The sequence below is a fragment of the Suncus etruscus genome, chromosome 9, assembly GCF_024139225.1.
Source record: "Suncus etruscus isolate mSunEtr1 chromosome 9, mSunEtr1.pri.cur, whole genome shotgun sequence".
Lineage (NCBI taxonomy): Eukaryota > Metazoa > Chordata > Mammalia > Eulipotyphla > Soricidae > Suncus > Suncus etruscus.
Window position 1 is genome coordinate 42,142,155 of NC_064856.1, and position 17,043 is coordinate 42,159,197.

At 35.9% G+C, this 17,043-nt stretch overlaps 2 non-coding genes across 2 annotated transcripts; both read left to right on the top strand.

Moving 5' to 3' along the window:
- Positions 1-12,712: 12,712 nt before the first annotated feature.
- Positions 12,713-12,819, top strand: LOC126019791 (U6 spliceosomal RNA). The gene has a single exon (XR_007499413.1). It is a non-coding gene; the product is annotated as a U6 spliceosomal RNA (small nuclear RNA).
- Positions 12,820-13,084: 265 nt separating this feature from the next.
- Positions 13,085-13,191, top strand: LOC126019757 (U6 spliceosomal RNA). The gene has a single exon (XR_007499381.1). It is a non-coding gene; the product is annotated as a U6 spliceosomal RNA (small nuclear RNA).
- Positions 13,192-17,043: the final 3,852 nt, after the last annotated feature.

Genomic DNA, 17,043 nt, shown 5'->3' on the forward strand with positions numbered 1-17,043 from the left:
TCCAGTCTCAATCAGAGTTTGTGACACTCAGATATCTGCAGCATTAGTTCTTGTTTTGAACTATAATAAACTGTGAATGGTTAATATGTATGTGTTTGGATATACATACATATTTATAGATTTTTTTTCCTCAGAAAAATTAAGGGAATAATACTTCACTGAAACCTTGGTATATTTTATTTTGGTAGTCATAAAACATTTAGTAGCATTTTAAGTAATGCTTTCTGATTTCAAGGGCATCTTGAATTATTTCTAGAGATAGGCTGGTTCAGTTGGCAATATTCAGCAAATGATAGCTGATGCTTGGGCTATTTATTTCAGTGTATTTGCTATGCTCTGTGTCTTTCCTGTTGGTCTAGATAAAATGGATTTATTTTCAAGTCAAGATAAATGTTTATGTCCCAGGCTCAGAGTTTGGGATGCAGAATTGTTAGTTTAAGAGCATAAATATTGCTGCAACTTGTCTATGAGATGAAAAATAATAACTTCACTCATCCATCACAATCCAATCTAAAAGGTCTTTGTTTTACTATCAAAAATATAACAATTCCTTCCATGTCTATGCTGATTTATATTTTATATACTGTTCATTTTAATAAGTATCACTATTTTACCTAAGGAGATTCTAAAGTACTTAATATTAAACACCTACTAGATATTAGGTTTGGTTTCTAGTCACATAGCTTTATACACACCACTTTGTGATGTGCTCTTCACTTTCAACATTTGGTGAAGGACATACAGAACAGGAATATTGCACCTATGAATTTAATCAAGGAGATGATGGAATGCTATAAAAAGAATACCTGCTGGAGTCAGAGAATTGGGAATCTAATCCCTCCAAATATATCATATAGAAAACTTGGGGGAGGGGACAGACAAATCTCCTGTCTGAATCTCAAATACATCACTTATAAAATGAGGATCTTAGACTAGTAAAATAAGTCCAAGAGAGAAAAAACTATCCCAGATGACTTAATTGATATTTGGTACATTAAGAAACAAAAAGCAAAGAAAAAACTAAATATAACAAAATATTTATTTCAGTCTTTGAGGCAAAATTATTGATTGCCAAAAGAAAAGCATGGTGAATAGTTAGGCAAAGAGATAATATTTACTGTGAAAGACAGACTTAAACTTCAGTGGTAAAGTTGAGTCAATATATAAAGACGTTGATATCCTTGTAGTAATCCAGTTTGACCAGTTTTATTTTTAAATACAACCCTCAAACATTCTATACATTCTTTGACATTTTTTCTGTCCTATAACTATTTTTCCTAATTTAGAGTCTGTTAGCTTTACTTTAACAATTTTTTTTTCTTTTTTCTCACAATATATCTCTACCCATTATCTGTCTCGCTTAAAATGCACAGCTACATTCCTTATAGCCACTTACAGGTTTAACCTCCTTATCTTTCTGAACTTAGAACAACTCATTGTTTTTCCTATTATTCAGATATGGAAATGGAAGCTTAGGTGTTTCTTCAGCTTTTTTTTTGTAGAGTGCATAACTGTGTGTGTGTGTGTGTGTGTGTGTGTGTGTGTGTGTGTGTGAGAAGTGGGTTGATTAGAACTTACTTCTTTCTCTGTGCTCAGGAATTAATTATAGTTATGGGGATAGACCATAGGTCAGCAGGGTGCAAATTATCCACTGAATGTAATGAAACTTGTGAATGGTGGCTCCTGAAATTGAACTCTGTCCGATTTCATAGCCTAATAATTTTGGAGTACTATATTAATTCAGTTAGTTTCTTCCCAACATTTTCATTCCATTCTTCATGATTAAGTTATAGTCACTCTTACATATCTAGGGTGTACAGAAAATTCTAATTATTTTTTTTCAGAGACAAGAACAACTACCAAATTGAAACCATCAAGATGAAGGAGCTTAGGAATGAAATCTCATCAGAAAAACAGAGTAAGTTTACATGGAGTCTCTATAAATCAGAAACTTTTAATGAACACAGTTATATTGTTTACTAAGTTATGATCATCTCAGATGTCAGGAGATAGACGTGTAGATATCAGCTCATAAAGTATAGTTCTGGTGTGATAGCAAAAATACAAAAAGCTGGAATCCCTCTGTGTTGAGAGATAATGAAGTAGGCCATAGAAAAGTTGGAAGAAACATTGGTTACCAAGAGAATTAGAGATTGTTTGTGTTAAATCAAATATTTATGAGCTTGGGATTTGATTGCCTATGATTTAACAATTTGGGGAAATTTCTATGGATGCCCAAGATTTTGAAGTGATTCCAATAACTGTGGCTTGTATGAAAATAATTAATCACTAACATTTGGAATACATGTAAAATGTGATAGGAATATAAGATATTTCTTAGTGTGAAGACTTGGTACTATAAAATCCCAAGATAATTAAAATATACTCTACCTATTATCAAAATAGAACATTTGAGTTTTATTTTAATAACCTTTATTGAATGCCTACCATGTGTCAGGCATTTTTATACTAACTTTACATTTTAATAATCATAAACTTATTAATACCCTACATAATTACTTAATTTAAGGAAGATGAAATTGATATTCAGAAAATTAAATGGTGCTTAAGAATATGATATTAATAAAGTGAATATTTGACATGATACTTGATTTGTATGACACTAAAATTTAGTTTTTCCTAAACACCACTGTGCTATATAGGCCTCCTAAATAGTGTTTTCCAGCCCTAAAAAGGGTTATGGCATATATTTGGTTTGAAGTAAGCTATTTTGGTGGAACAGAAGAAGGCAATATGTTATCTTGAGTGAAAGTGAAAGTAGGGAGTCAAGATTATTCATCAAGTATGCTCACTCATTCATTGCTGAAAAATATTGCTCATTAACTTTGTTGAAGAATAAAGTTTTTTAAGAGCAGAAGAGCCCAGCATACATGTGATGCCAGTTCTTTATTTTATAGACCCTAGAGTCCACCATAATAGGGAAATGATTTGCTTTGTCCAAGGTTGTTTTGTGATGAATCATTATCAGAGTTTGCTCACTAGGATCCTTGCTGTCTACAGAATTATCCTGGGTGAGTTCTTTGGAAAACTACAAGAGAATAGACTAATTATCCTACATGTCAACTCATTCTATATTTGGCAAAAGTGTTCCCATGCTTATGAATAATTTTTTCAGGGTAAACAACCTTTCATTGTTCAAACAGCAGATTTCCCAGATTCATCATCAGGTTAATAATTTAGAGGTATATCATAATGTCAGTTTTTCTCAAATTTTTGTCATCCCAAATCCAAATAAATACATTATTCCATATTATAGCAGTAGAATTTTTAAGGAAAATAGATGTAAGTTCTTGTAATGTGTGTAGTTAAGATTGAAGCTACACATATTGCTTTCAGGTTTATGGAATTATGAATATGGTAAATTAATATTGACTAGTAGATGTAGATACACAATAAATAATGTAGATATATTTCTAATGACTAGTTGAATAATAAAACACAATTAAACAGTACAAAATTATCCAAAAGCTATAGCTGGGGCCCTTCTCTTTCATTATTTGTGTATAGAAAAACCATGGATTTTTGAGTATTAACTTTGTAGCTTGCCACTTCACTATATAAGTTTATTGTTTCTAGAAACTTTTGCTCTTTAATTCCTTTTTTTTTTTTTTTTTTTTTTTTGGTTTTTGGGCCACACCCTGTGACGCTCAGGGGTTACTCCTGGCTATGCGCTCAGAAGTTGCTCCTGGCTTCTTGGGAGACCATATGGGACGCCGGGGGATCGAACCGCGGTCCGTCCTAGGCTAGCACAGGCAAGGCAGGCACCTTACCTCAAGCGCCACCGCCCGGCCCCTTTAATTCCTTTTTTAAATGGAGTCTCTCACATTCTGTATCAGATCTTCTTTAATTTGGTTAATTTGTTCCTCCATGGATTTCTTGTACTTGGTGGCTAGTGATTCTCTTATTTCTTTTACCATGGCTTGCATTTCATTTCTCATGGCTGCTTTTAAATCTTCCTCTCTTGGATCTGTACGTCTTGGTGGACTTGGGAACTTTGTAGGGGTTCTCTCTGTATCTCCAGCTGTTAGGGTCCTCTTCAGTTTACCCATTTTTTTTTTTTTTTTGTTGCAGTTATTGGTATGGCTTGGAGAGCAGTGCTTCTGATTTGGCCTGCTTTTGCTCCCTGAGGTGTGGGGTTGGGTTCCTTCTCTGGGTTGCAGCTATGAGTGGGACTGTTGTGTGGGCTGGCTGAGGTTTGGCCTCTAGCATGCACTCTAGTGGAAGCCTGGTTAGTGCCCCCCCCCCCCTTTGCTGCCAGTCAGTGCAGTACCGCTCCTGGCCACAGTGGTGGTGGGGCGCTGTTGAGCCTGGCTCCTTTGCCCTCCTTCCCTACCTGGATGTCTGTGGAGCTCCACCTCCTCCCGGCACTGCCAGAAGCCCCTCTTGTCTGTAGTTCCTAGCCCATCCCAGCAGGGGGCTCAGGAGACCTCGAAGACACGGCAGGGGTAGGGCGGAGGCAGTGGAAAGTCGCCTGGCGAATACCGGGGAAACCTCATAGATGCGGGGGAAGGCGCTGTAAGTTCCCCTACCTATGTGGCCCCAGGAAACCTCAGAGACGTGGGCAGGGGAGGGGTGGAAGCACCGGGATTACCCCTACCTGAGTGGCCCGGGGAAACCTCAGAGACGGGGTTGGGGCAACTTTTGCTCTTTAAAAGAAACAATGTTCAGGATACAAAGACCACTCATAGAATGGGAGAAGTTATTAATGTAATACTCATCTGCTAAGAGATTAATATCTCAGATTTACAGGGCACCAGAAGAGATTAACAAAAAATGTCCAATATCACCCAAAATGGAGATAAATGATAAATAACAATTTTCTAAAAAAAGAAATACTGATGGCCAAAAGGCAAAATAGCTAAAGCAATTATTGGGAAAAAAAATATGGGAGGAATTACTTTCCCCAACTTTAAACTTTACTACAAAGCGATAATTATCAAAACAGCATGGTATTGGAATAAAGACAGATCAGTGGAATAGGCTTGAATACTCAAAGAATGTTCCCCAGACATACAGTCACCTAATTTTTGATAAAGGAGCAAGAAATCCTAAATGGAGCAAAGAAAGCCTCTTTAACAAGTGGTGTTGGCACAACTGGCTAGCCACTTGCAAAAAATTGAACTTAGACCCCCCCAGTTAACATCATGTACGAAGGTAAATCAAAATGGATTAAAGACCTTGATATCAGACCCAAAATCATAAGATACACAGAATAACACGTTGGCAAAACACTCCAAGATATTGAGACTACAAGCATCTTCAAGGAGGAAACTCCACTCTCCAAGCAAGTGAAAGCAGAGATTAACAGATGGGAATATATTAAGCTGAGAAGCTTCTGCATCTCAAAGAAAATAGCATCCAGGATATAAGAGCCACTCACGGAGTGGGAGAAACTATTCACCCAATACCCATCAGACAAGGGGCTAATCTCCAAAATATACAAGGCACTGACAGAACTTTACAAGAAAAAAACGTCTAATCCCATCAAAAATTGGGGAGAAGAAATGGACACTTTGACAAAGAAGAAATACAAATGACCAAAAGACACATGAAAAAATGCTCCACATCACTAATCATCAGGGAGCTGCAAATAAAAACAACTATGAGGTACCACCTCACATCACAGAGATTGCACACATCACAAAAAATGAGAACAAGCAGTGTTGGCGGGGATGTGGAGAGAAAGGAACTCTTATCCACTGCTGGTGGGAATGCTGCCTAGTCCAACCTTTATGGAAAGCGATATGGAAATTCCTCCAGAAACTGGAAATCGAGCTCCCATACAATCCAGCTATACCACCCCCAGGAATATACCCTAGGAACACAAAAATACAATACAAAAATCCCTTCCTTACACCTATATTCATTGCAGCACTATTTACCATAGCAAGTCTCTGGGAACAACCAAGATACCCTTCAACAGACGAATGGCTAAAGAAACTGTGGTACATATATGCAATGGAATATTATGGAATAATATTCAGGGGAGATGAAGTCATGAAATTTTCCTATACATGGATGTACATGGAATCTATTATGCTGAGTAAAATAAGTCAGAGAGAGAGAGAGAGAGAGAGAGAGAAAGAGAGAGATACAGAATGGTCTCACTCATCTATGGGTTTTAAGAAAAATGAAAGACGGGGCTGGGCAGTGGCGCAAGAGGTAAGGTGCCTGCCTTGCCTGCGCTAGCCTTGGACGGACCACAGTTCGATCCCCCGGCATCCCATATGGTCCCCCAAGCCAGGAGCAACTTCTGAGTGCATAGCCAGGAGTAACCCCTGAGCATTACCGGGTGTGGCCCAAAAACCAAAAAAAAAAAAAAGAAAGAAAAATGAAAGACATTCTTGCAATAATAATTTTCAGACACAAAAGAGAGGATAAAAAAAGAGAGGAGGGCTGGAAGTCACAGCACACTTCATGAAGCTCACCACAAACAGGGATGAGTTTAGTTAGAGAAATAACTACATCGTTAACAATGAGAATGTATGAGGGAAATAGAAAGTCTGTCTAGAGTACAGACGGGGGTTGGGTGGGAGGAAGGAGATTTGGGACATTGGTGATGGGAAAGTTGCACTGGTGATGGGTGGTTTTCTTTACATGACTGAAACCCAAACACAATCATGTATGTAATCAAGGTGTTTAAATAAAAAATATATAAATAAATAAAAAAGAAAAATGCCTCGTATTATTAATCATTAGGGAGATGCAAATAAAAACAACAATTTGATATAATTTTACACCAGAGACTGACACACACCAAGAAGAACAAAAATAATCAGTGCTGGCATGGATGTAAGTAGAAATTTTCATTCACTGTTGGCGAAAATGTAGACTATTGCACTCTTTAGAAAACAATATGGACTTTCCTTAAAAAACCCTAGAAATTGAGTTTCTATTTAGTCCAGCAATATTACTTTTTGGAATATACCTGAGGGACTCCAAAACACAATAAAGAAAAGGAATCTGAACTTCTATGTTCTTTTATTTTGAGGCATTATTATTCACAATGGTCAGACTCTGAAAACAACCCAAGTGCCCAACAATGGATGAATGAATAAAGAAACAGTGGTATATCTAAACAATGAATACTATTCAACTTTTGGGAAAATAAGTCATGAAATTTACTTATACATGGATAGATATGGAGAGTATCATGTTGAGTGAAATAAATCAGAGGGAGAGGGATAGGTCAGAGGGAGAAGGAGAGGGAATGATCATAGTCGTCTGAAATTATATATGTATGTATGTATATACCTATACATGAATATATATCCATATCTGTATATAGGTATATATGTATGTATATATATATTCTGGGGACCCTTATAACAGGCAGAAAACAGCTAAAAACAGGGCCTAGTGACAGGCAGAGAACTTTGCTAAAAGCAGGCAGTCCTGAAAAATAAATGTAACCATTTAAGGCTTGTACAGAGACAAAGAATTTTGTACAGAGGCATGGAATTTTAGCCCTGGGAAACTAAGTCAAACTCAGTGGTTCTCAAATAGTGGGATGCGCCCCCCCGGGGGGGGGCTCAAGGCTCCATAAAGGGGACACATTTGACCTCGGATAACACTGTCATAACAAGCTAATCCCTGTATTTATTGTCTCTATATGTCTCTGGATCTGAGAGTTGCTGTGCCCTGCTTCAAACCCCACTTAGAAAAGCTATGCATTGCAAAACCTGCTCATTGTAGCCATTACCCCAGACATCACCTCTGATCAAAAAATCAGCTCAAATTATTTTATATAGTTGTGTTTTTCAGGTTAAAGTTTTTCTTTTAGATAAAGATACAATTTACAGTCATGCGGGGGTGGGGGTTAAAAATGTTTTCTTCTTCCTAGGGGAACATGACAGAAATTAATTGAGAAGCACTGGTCTAACTTATTTAAAATTCGCATTATCTGTACATTCTGACCTGCCCGAGATGGGTTTCATTATCAGTATTCACCCCGGCCCAATGGAGATGGGTCCTATTATCTGTATATTCCGACCCACTTGCTGATGGGTCCTGTTCGCTAGGTATTCCAGCTTGTTCAATGTATCTATCCCCTATTGACATGTGTATGGGCAAAACTGTGCCTGCTAAAAGTATATAAGCCAGGCCTTGTGTTTCAATAAATGGATTTGGATTTGGATCTGAAATCCGTTTCCCACTCTTGTCTGTCTCCGTGTCTTTTATTGTGTCTTTGTGTATGAGGGAGTTCCCTCCGAGAAAGAATAACCCACATCTCGACTGGTGTCCCCCACAGGCAGGGGCACACACACATATGATACTTTAACAACAATAGATGGAAATGATGACTCTGGACAAGAACTGGGAATAAAAGAAGTAAATTGATGGAATCCTTCAGCAACAGTAGTTCAAACCATGGTGTCTAACTCTGCAGAGAGAGAAAGACAGAGAGAAGGTGAGAGAAAGAGAGGGAAAGGGATGGGGAAGGAGAGAGGGAAAGATAGAGAGGTAAGGACAATGATCAGGATTGGACAAATTAATTTGCCTGGAGCCTAGAAATGGTCTTATGTCAGGAAACTTCAGGGGTAAGGTCTCCTTGTACTTAGGCCAAAAGTTTTTCCTTTCCCATGATCCCCCTACTTTGGTGGGCCCATGAAAATGATAATTGTCACTCTAACATTGTTTATACAGTGCTCCTTTGACTCTAAACCTTTAAGAAACCACTAGTAAAAATATCTGGAACTGCAAAAAAAAAAAGGTTTACATTAGTGTTAACATATATGCTTTTAGTTACACTAGCATTCTGGGGGATAAAGGAGGGAGAAAGGGATATATGCTTGGGAACAAGGATGAAGGGAGGACAACACTGGTGGTGATGGATATTCCTCTGATTCAACGTTAATATGTACCTAAAATACTACTGTGAAAGATATGTAAGTCATTATGATAAAAATTGTGTTTTATTCAGAAATGTTCTTTGACTTATATGTATTATATTATATTAATGCTATGTTATGCTGTTACTATATTATGTTATGTCTGTTTACCTCAATATGTTAATCAATTTTATCTCTTGAATAAATTCTTACAATAAAAAAATAAAGCAAAAAACAAACTAACAAAAAAAGTAGAGAATATTAAAGCAGGGAAATGAGAGAATTAAGCTGACTGGGAAATTGGACAAAAAACATAACAGAGGTGAGAATTTAGAAGAAAGACAAAATTGTGAACAGATTAATAAATATATAAAATGAATAAATATTAAGCAGAAGCAGTATGTGAACATGCACAAAATGATGGTGAAAATTTTAACAGTGTGGCTGTAGTTAGTTCTTGTGTACTTTTTCCAAGAAGTGTTAAGTATAGTCTTGAAAATCAGTACGAGAGAATACTAGTCAAAGCAAAAAGATAGAAACATAAAAATGATAGCGAAAAATTTGATTTCTTTTAAATTTACTTATTTTTACTAGACATCTATATGTGTCAGAAATATGTCAAGCCACATCCTGTGCAGAAATGAATGTGATGATATCTCTTTCTTGACACACAAAAGAAATGTGCAGGGGTTGATCTTTCTTTCTTTCTTTCTTTCTTTCTTTCTTTCTTTCTTTCTTTCTTTCTTTCTTTCTTTCTTTCTTTCTTTCTTTCTTTCTTTCTTTCTTTATTTCTTTCTCTTTCTTTCTCTTTCTTCTTTCTTTCTTTTCTTCTTTCTTTCTTTCTTTCTTCCTTTCTTTCTTTCTTTCTTCTTTCTTTTCTTCTTTCTTTCTTTCTTTCTTTCTTTCTTTCTTTCTTTTCTTTCTTTCTCTTTTTCTTTCTTTCTTTCTTTCTTTCTTTCTTTCTTTCTTTTTTCTTCTTTCTTTCTTTCTTTCTTTTCTTTCTTTCTCTTTCTTCTTTCTTTCTTTTCTTTTCTTTTCTTTCTTTCTTTTCTTTTTTCTTTCTTTCTTTCTTTCTTTCTTTCTTTCTTTCTTTCTTTCTTTCTTTCTTTCTTTCTCTTTCTTTCTTTCTTTCTTCTTCTTTCTTTCTTTCTTTTCTTTCTTCTTTCTTTTCTTCTTTCTTCTTTCTTTCTTTCTTTCTTTCTTTCTTTCTTTTCTTTTTTCTTTCTCTCCTTTCTTTCTTTTCTTTCTCTCTCTTCTTTCTTTCTTCTTTCTTTCTTTTTTCGTTTTCTCTCTTCTTTCTTTCTTTTTTCTTTCTCTCTCTTCCTTCCTTCTTTCTTTCTTTCTCTCTTCTTTCTTTCTTTTCTTTTCTTTCTTTTTCTTCTTCTTTCTTTCTTTCTTTCTTCTTTCTTTCTTTATTTCTTTCCTTTCTTTCTTATTTCTTCCTTTCTTTCTTTCTTTCCTTCTCTCGTTCTCTCTTTCATTTTCTTTCTTTCTTTCTTTTTCGTTCTTTCTTTTCCTTTCTTTCTCTCTCTTCTCTCTTTCTTCCTTTCTTCTTCCTCTTCCTCCTCCTTCTTCTTCCTCCTCCTCCCTCTCTTCTCCCTCCTCCTCCCCCCCCCCCTCCCTCCCTGCCTCCCTCCCTCCCTCCCTCCCTGCCTGCCTCCCTCCCTCCCTCCCTCCTCCCTCCCTCCCTCCCTCCTTCCTTCCTTCCTTCCTTCCTTCCTTCCTTCCTTCCTTCCTTCCTTCCTTCCTTCCTTCCTTCCTTCCTTCCTTCCTTCCTTCCTTCCTTCCTTCCTTCCACACCAGATTGAAAATCATTTTTGTTGTTTAGTGGCACATCTTTCTGTGCTCAGGTTTTACTCCTGACTTTTTGCTCATATATAATTTCTTGTTAGGTCTGGGGGCCATATGTGGTACAGGGGATGATCTGGGTTAGGTTTATGAAAGCACACTCCCTTCCTGCTGTACTAGCTCTCTAGACCCTTTGTATACAAGATTGTGCTGAGGGCTTACTCTTGGCTCCTGTGCTCAGGAATTACTACTCACAGGGCTTGGTGATTCCTATATATAGGGTGCCATACATTGAACCTAAGTCAGCTGCATGCAGGCCAGTGTTATTCCAACTGTTTTATCTTTTAAGATGCATATCTTTCATTTTTTGTGGCCCATCTATCCAGGCTTTGCCATAATACCTTTATGTTTGCTTTGATATTTTTCCTAAACTTTCTTTGCTACTATTTATGGTGGATACCATTTCTTATTTTTCTTTATTTTTCCTTTAAATACCTGACAAATTTTTCATACTAAGTAAATGATTTCTGAAGGTGGAAATAGATAAAGAAATGTTGGTTGACACAAATAGTATGTTCAGCTTAAAATATAAATTGGATTATTGGGCTGTTTAATCCTACTCTTTCACCATCTAGAATTAATCTTAGTTATAATTTTTATTAGATATAGTATAAAACTATGTTTTTATTTTTTAATATTTTTTTGAGAAATCTCCATCTACATGGAGACCTTGAAGTACCCCTCAAAGGTAAAGAATGACCACATTTGCTTTAACCACAGAGCAATTAACTGCCCAGCAGTGTGGAAAACAGCTTTTGAGCTGCATTTATCGATGCATAGATTCCACAGAGCTGTGATATTTGAAGACAAATGGCTGTGTCCATAATTAAGACTGCTGAGCAATTGGCAAGTGTGACATGATGATGGAAGACTAAGAGAAAGGGCAAGGGAGTGATATTGGTCAGGAAGATACAGTCTCTGTGACCTTGGTGCCCTTTTACTATTCATTGATTTCCCAATTAAAGATAATTTTATATTCACTCAGTTCCATGTACTGCCAATCTTTGATGCTGTACTATAGGAAGTACAAATGACCTATGGTGAAACTAGGGAGAATTATCTCTCTTAGCTTTTTAAATCAATAGAACAAGATGATAATGAGATTCTCCATTAATAATAATTTCTATAAAGATTATTTTAGCGTGTAGTATAAACTAAAAATACATAGCAGTACAGTTAATAAAATCCTTATTTTTTTTTTCTACTAACTTTGAATTTTCACTCCAGTACAGGAAGATGTTTCCTGTTTCTTCATACTCACCACCCAATTTTCTGGAACCTGTGTGGAGTTAGAGGTGTCTTCTGTAAAGTAAAGTGAGTCAGAAGGAAAAAGGCAATCAATGAATGATCTTGCTCATATGGGAAACATAAACAAATAAATTATGTAATCAGACAGTACCCAGGAGACATAAGCACTGAGATATATCATCAACAGAACAATACTCTGGGTGACATATTGGGGAGAAAAAGAGATGATATTGGGATAGTGGTATCGGGTTATTGACACTTCATGGTGGGGATGGTGAAGTAGCTTGCAACTATAAAATATACATATGGACACTTGTAAATCACATTTCCCAAAACTAAATAACTAAAAATTAAAATTATATATCAAAATGATCAGAATAAGCACTATTGGTGTATAAATGTAAAGAAAAGGAAACACTCATTTACTTTTCCTGGGGATACAGACTATTTTCTCTATGGACTATAATGTAGATATTTTTTTCTTTTAAGAAAAAGAACAATCCTATAATTCCACTTTTAGAACACAAATAGTCACAACTCACTCAAAAAAAATATATATATATTTATTCTTATGTGTATTGTATATGTATTAAAATACTCTAGTACTTGAAAATTGCTCAAGTACTCAAAACAGATGGATGGATAAATAAGCTTATATACATACTGAAATACTGTTCAACCTTTAGGAAAGGCAAACTCTGCATTTTGCTACAACATGGATGGAAGTGAAATAGTTCATGCTATGTGAATTAAGAAGAAAGACAGTGCTTGCTTCAGCAGCATATAAACTAAAATTGAAATGATACAGAGAAGATTAGCATGGCCCCTGTGCAAGGATGACATGCAAATTCGTGAAGCATCCGATATTTTCATGAAATTTTCCTATACACAGATGTACATGTATTTTATTATGCTGAGTGAAATTAGTCAGAGGGAGAGACACAGAATAGTCTCACTCATCTATGGGTTTTAAGAAAAATTAAAGATACTGAAATAATTCCTAGAGCTGAGGGTGGGAAGGACCAGCTCAAGATATAAAACTCACCACAAAGAGTGGTGAGTGCAGTATCGAGAAATAACTATGCTGAGAACTATCATAATGTCAGTGAGTGAGGGATGTAGAAAGCCTTTCTTAAGTACTCACTTCAGCAGCACATCTACTAAAATTGGAATGAGACAGAGAAGATTAGCATGGCCCCTGCATAAGGATGACACGCAAATTCGTGAAGCGTTCCATATTTTCTTTTTAAAAGAAAGCCTTTCTTGAATACAGGCAGGGGGTTGGGGGTGGGAAGAGATGGGGGCATTGGCGATGGGTAGGTTGCACGGGGGTGTTCTTGTTATGACTGAAATCCAACTACAATTATGTTTGTAAGCACGGTGTTTTAATAAAGAAATTGTTAAAAAATAAAAAGAGAAAATTTCTTATGATTTTATTCATATGTAGTACATAAAGAAATAAAGCAAAGGGTTCTGACAATAAAAAACAATGTTATCAATGTTACCAAGGCTGAAAGGGTCCAATGGACTTTGATAGAGGGACATTAGTACTTTGATGGAGGGTGTACTCTTAAGGCTTAAATTCTTAAAAATCAATGTTATTTAAATAAAAAATATTTTAAATATTTACAAAAGATTTTGTAAGATATTGTAACCTTCATTTAGAGACTGAAAAATGAATCTTAGAGAAGGTTACTCACTTAAAAATCATATTGTAAATGGTGGCATCCTTTATTATAAAAACTCATTTTAGAGAAATTATTGCATATGCATTTCTGTTTTATGACTTAATTTAATTATAGTAGGATTGATATCATAATGACTCTATAGATTACAACGTGGGCACTCATGATCACTGACATGCTATGCAAATTCCTCTGTTCTAACTTCTGTCTACCTCTTTTGTTTCAGTTTTATTTCTCATACTTTTTGTTTAGCACTACAGAATTGCTGTTCATTCCTATTGCACATAAAATTTTTTCCTTTGCTTTTATTTGTGCTATTCTCTTTGTGTAGCATATTTATACACAACCCTTCTATTCATTAAGTCCTACTCACTGATAAGTATTTTATTTTACTACAGTCAATGTAATAAAATTAAATATTCTGATTTAAAAAAGTATTCTTTGCATACTTAACTAATGCTGCATTCCTTAGACTCTGAGTTGGGCTAAGACTCTTTTTATTATATACATAAACTACCCTGCATATCAAAATACTATTAATCATACTATATTATAATATACTTTTGTTTTTGAACTTTTTAATTTTCCATGAACTCTTTATTTATTTTTTATTTATTTATTTATTTATTTTGGTTTTTGGGCCACACCCGGTGTTGCTCAGGGGTTACTCCTGGCTGTCTGCTCAGAAATAGCTCCTGGCAGGCACGGGGGACCATATGGGACACCGGGATTCGAACCAACCACCTTTGGTCCTGGATCGGCTGCTTGCAAGGCAAACGCCGCTGTGCTATCTCTTCAGGCCCCCCATAAACTCTTTAAAGGAAGGTCACGTCTTTGAATATCAGAGTGTTTGCCATTCTGGAGATATTCTGTAAAACGGTTTTAAATTTTTTATTTATTTTTGGTTTATGGTTGCTGATCAGGGATTACCCCTGGATCTGTTCAGGGATCACTCCTGGAAAGCTTTGTGGGAACTCTATAGAGTGTTAGGGATGGAATCCAAGTTGCTGTGTGGAAGGCCAGTTCTCTACTCAGTGTATGATTGCTCTAGCCCTGTAAAAACACTCGTGGATAAAAGTTTATTAGCCAGAATTATAATTCACTTCTGTGTCTCTGTAGACCTAGAAGTACCACACACTTCTGTCAAAAGTTGGACAACCAGGAAATAAGTGATATTTTTCAGTTTGTCTCAGGACTAAGAATCACCAGTAGGTCTAATATTGAAGAGCAGGAAAAGTTGAATGTCCTGTGAAAACCAGTTTTCATTCTATTCAGGATAATTCTTTTTTGCTGATGCTTGTCACTTATTGGACTAGAAGTACTTCTGGATTGGTCCCTTAACGCTACCTCTTCTCCACCCTAGTGATGGTCTTTCTCTTCCCAGTAAAGACATGGGGTTTCAGGGAGAAACTTTTGGTTTCCACAGCTAGCTAATTTGCCTGCTAGTACCTCTTGTTAGTAAGCGGAAGGATTGTGGTGGGATTTTCCTGAACCTGTTTTATTCCCTTCAATCTGTGTGGATTATTTCCTGTATTGGCGTTTTGTTTTCAGCCCTGTGCTCTCCATTCTCTTGGGATTGGAGCATGAGGCTTCTGCTACAATATCCCAGCTTAGAACAAGAAAACATTTATTATTTCTTTACTTTTATTATTTTTTTTGTTTTGGTCATACATAGAGGTGCTCAGAGTTACCCTTGATTCTGCTGTCATGAATCAGTCTTGGAGGGCTGAGGGGCCCATATGTGGATGAAACCCAAATTGATACTCTACCTGATGTACTAGTCATTTACTTATTTTGATAAATTCCCTCCTAATTTGTGGTGGTTGTTGCAATTATCAGATGTTGTATGTACTTGGGTTTTGGTGCCAGGGATTACTCTCCCCCTCCTTTTCTTTTTTTTGTTCACCAGAGGTTACATACCATATTGTGATGCTGGGAATATCAAAGAGCAGAAGTTATGAAATACACCTAAGCATGTGGATAATGCAGAGAATTGAACATTCTGTCTCATCAATTGTAAGCTTGAATGACTGATCTTTTGCTATTAAACTATCCCCAAATTCCTTTTCACCTCTTTATTCTATGCAGTCTTGAAAAGAGTTGGATGATGTCTACATTCTAGAGAGTCTATTCAGTCTACTGAATCATAAGCTAACTTTATCCAGAAAACAATCTCACATATACACCCATAAACACTATTAGATCAGCTCTTAGGGCATCTATTATTCCAGACAAACTGAAACATAAATGAACTAGCTTAGATGATAATGAGACATATACACTGAATCAATTTATGATAGATTTCTGACAGACTTGATTGATGGAATTAGTGGGTGAATATGCCAGATGGAATTAAGATGAAAATAGGGAACTGGGAGACTATGCACTTCTCTAACACAGCTAGATTACAGGTACTGAAAACACTCAAATTTTAGATCCAGCAATTTTTAGATGTAAGGTGACGTGTGCCAAGTTTAGATGAATACAAAAGATTTAGTTGAATTCAGATAGAATTTAGTTTTGTTTATTTACTATTTTTTATTTTGGTGGTAGTGGAGCAATGTCTGGTGGTTTTCATGACTTATTCCCAGCTCTGTATTCATGACCCTGTGGTGCTCAGAGAAGCTGATGAAGTTCTGGGGATCAAACAAATTGGCTGTGTGTAAGGCAAGAGCTTTAACCTCTGTACACTTTCTCCATCATTTATCATTTTCTCTTGTATATTGCTTGGTAAAAATGAAAAAATATCTTATTGGGAATTTTACTTTTTCTTAACACCTTATATAAACATTTCAGTTTTTTATAACTGATTGTGAACTTTTTTCATAGGTATGTTTATATTCCATGAAGTTCTTAGACTCTTCAAGAAAATAAGTATCTTATATTTTATCCTTGGCAACTCCTATGGAAGGAACCCATATCTACTCATAAAGGTTTCTTCATCTTCAACCCAGATCTAATGAAATAAAAGGACAATGAATTCATACAAGCATGACTACCATAAATTTGCTGCTATATCTCATTCCACGAAAATCATTCTCCTGTTACTGATGCCAGCCTTTCCTAAATCTGAAGTTTTGAAGCTGTTGGTTAGAGATCTTTGAAATTTATTTAAGATTTTTTTCTACCTCTCCATTTTGACAACATTAAGGTATACAGAATGCTATATATGGGGCAATGTTTATTTATTTATTTATTTATTTATTTATTTATTTATTTATTTATTTTTTTGGTTATGATAGAGAAGACAGGTGTGAGAAGGGAAGACTTCTAGACATTTTCAACATTCAAACAGTTTTATTTGAATGAAACAAGAACAGAAAATTTCTGATCATAGGTATCATGCTTTATGCATTCTAGAGAGATGAATATGTCAACACTCTACTGAAGAAGAAATTGGGCCATTTGAG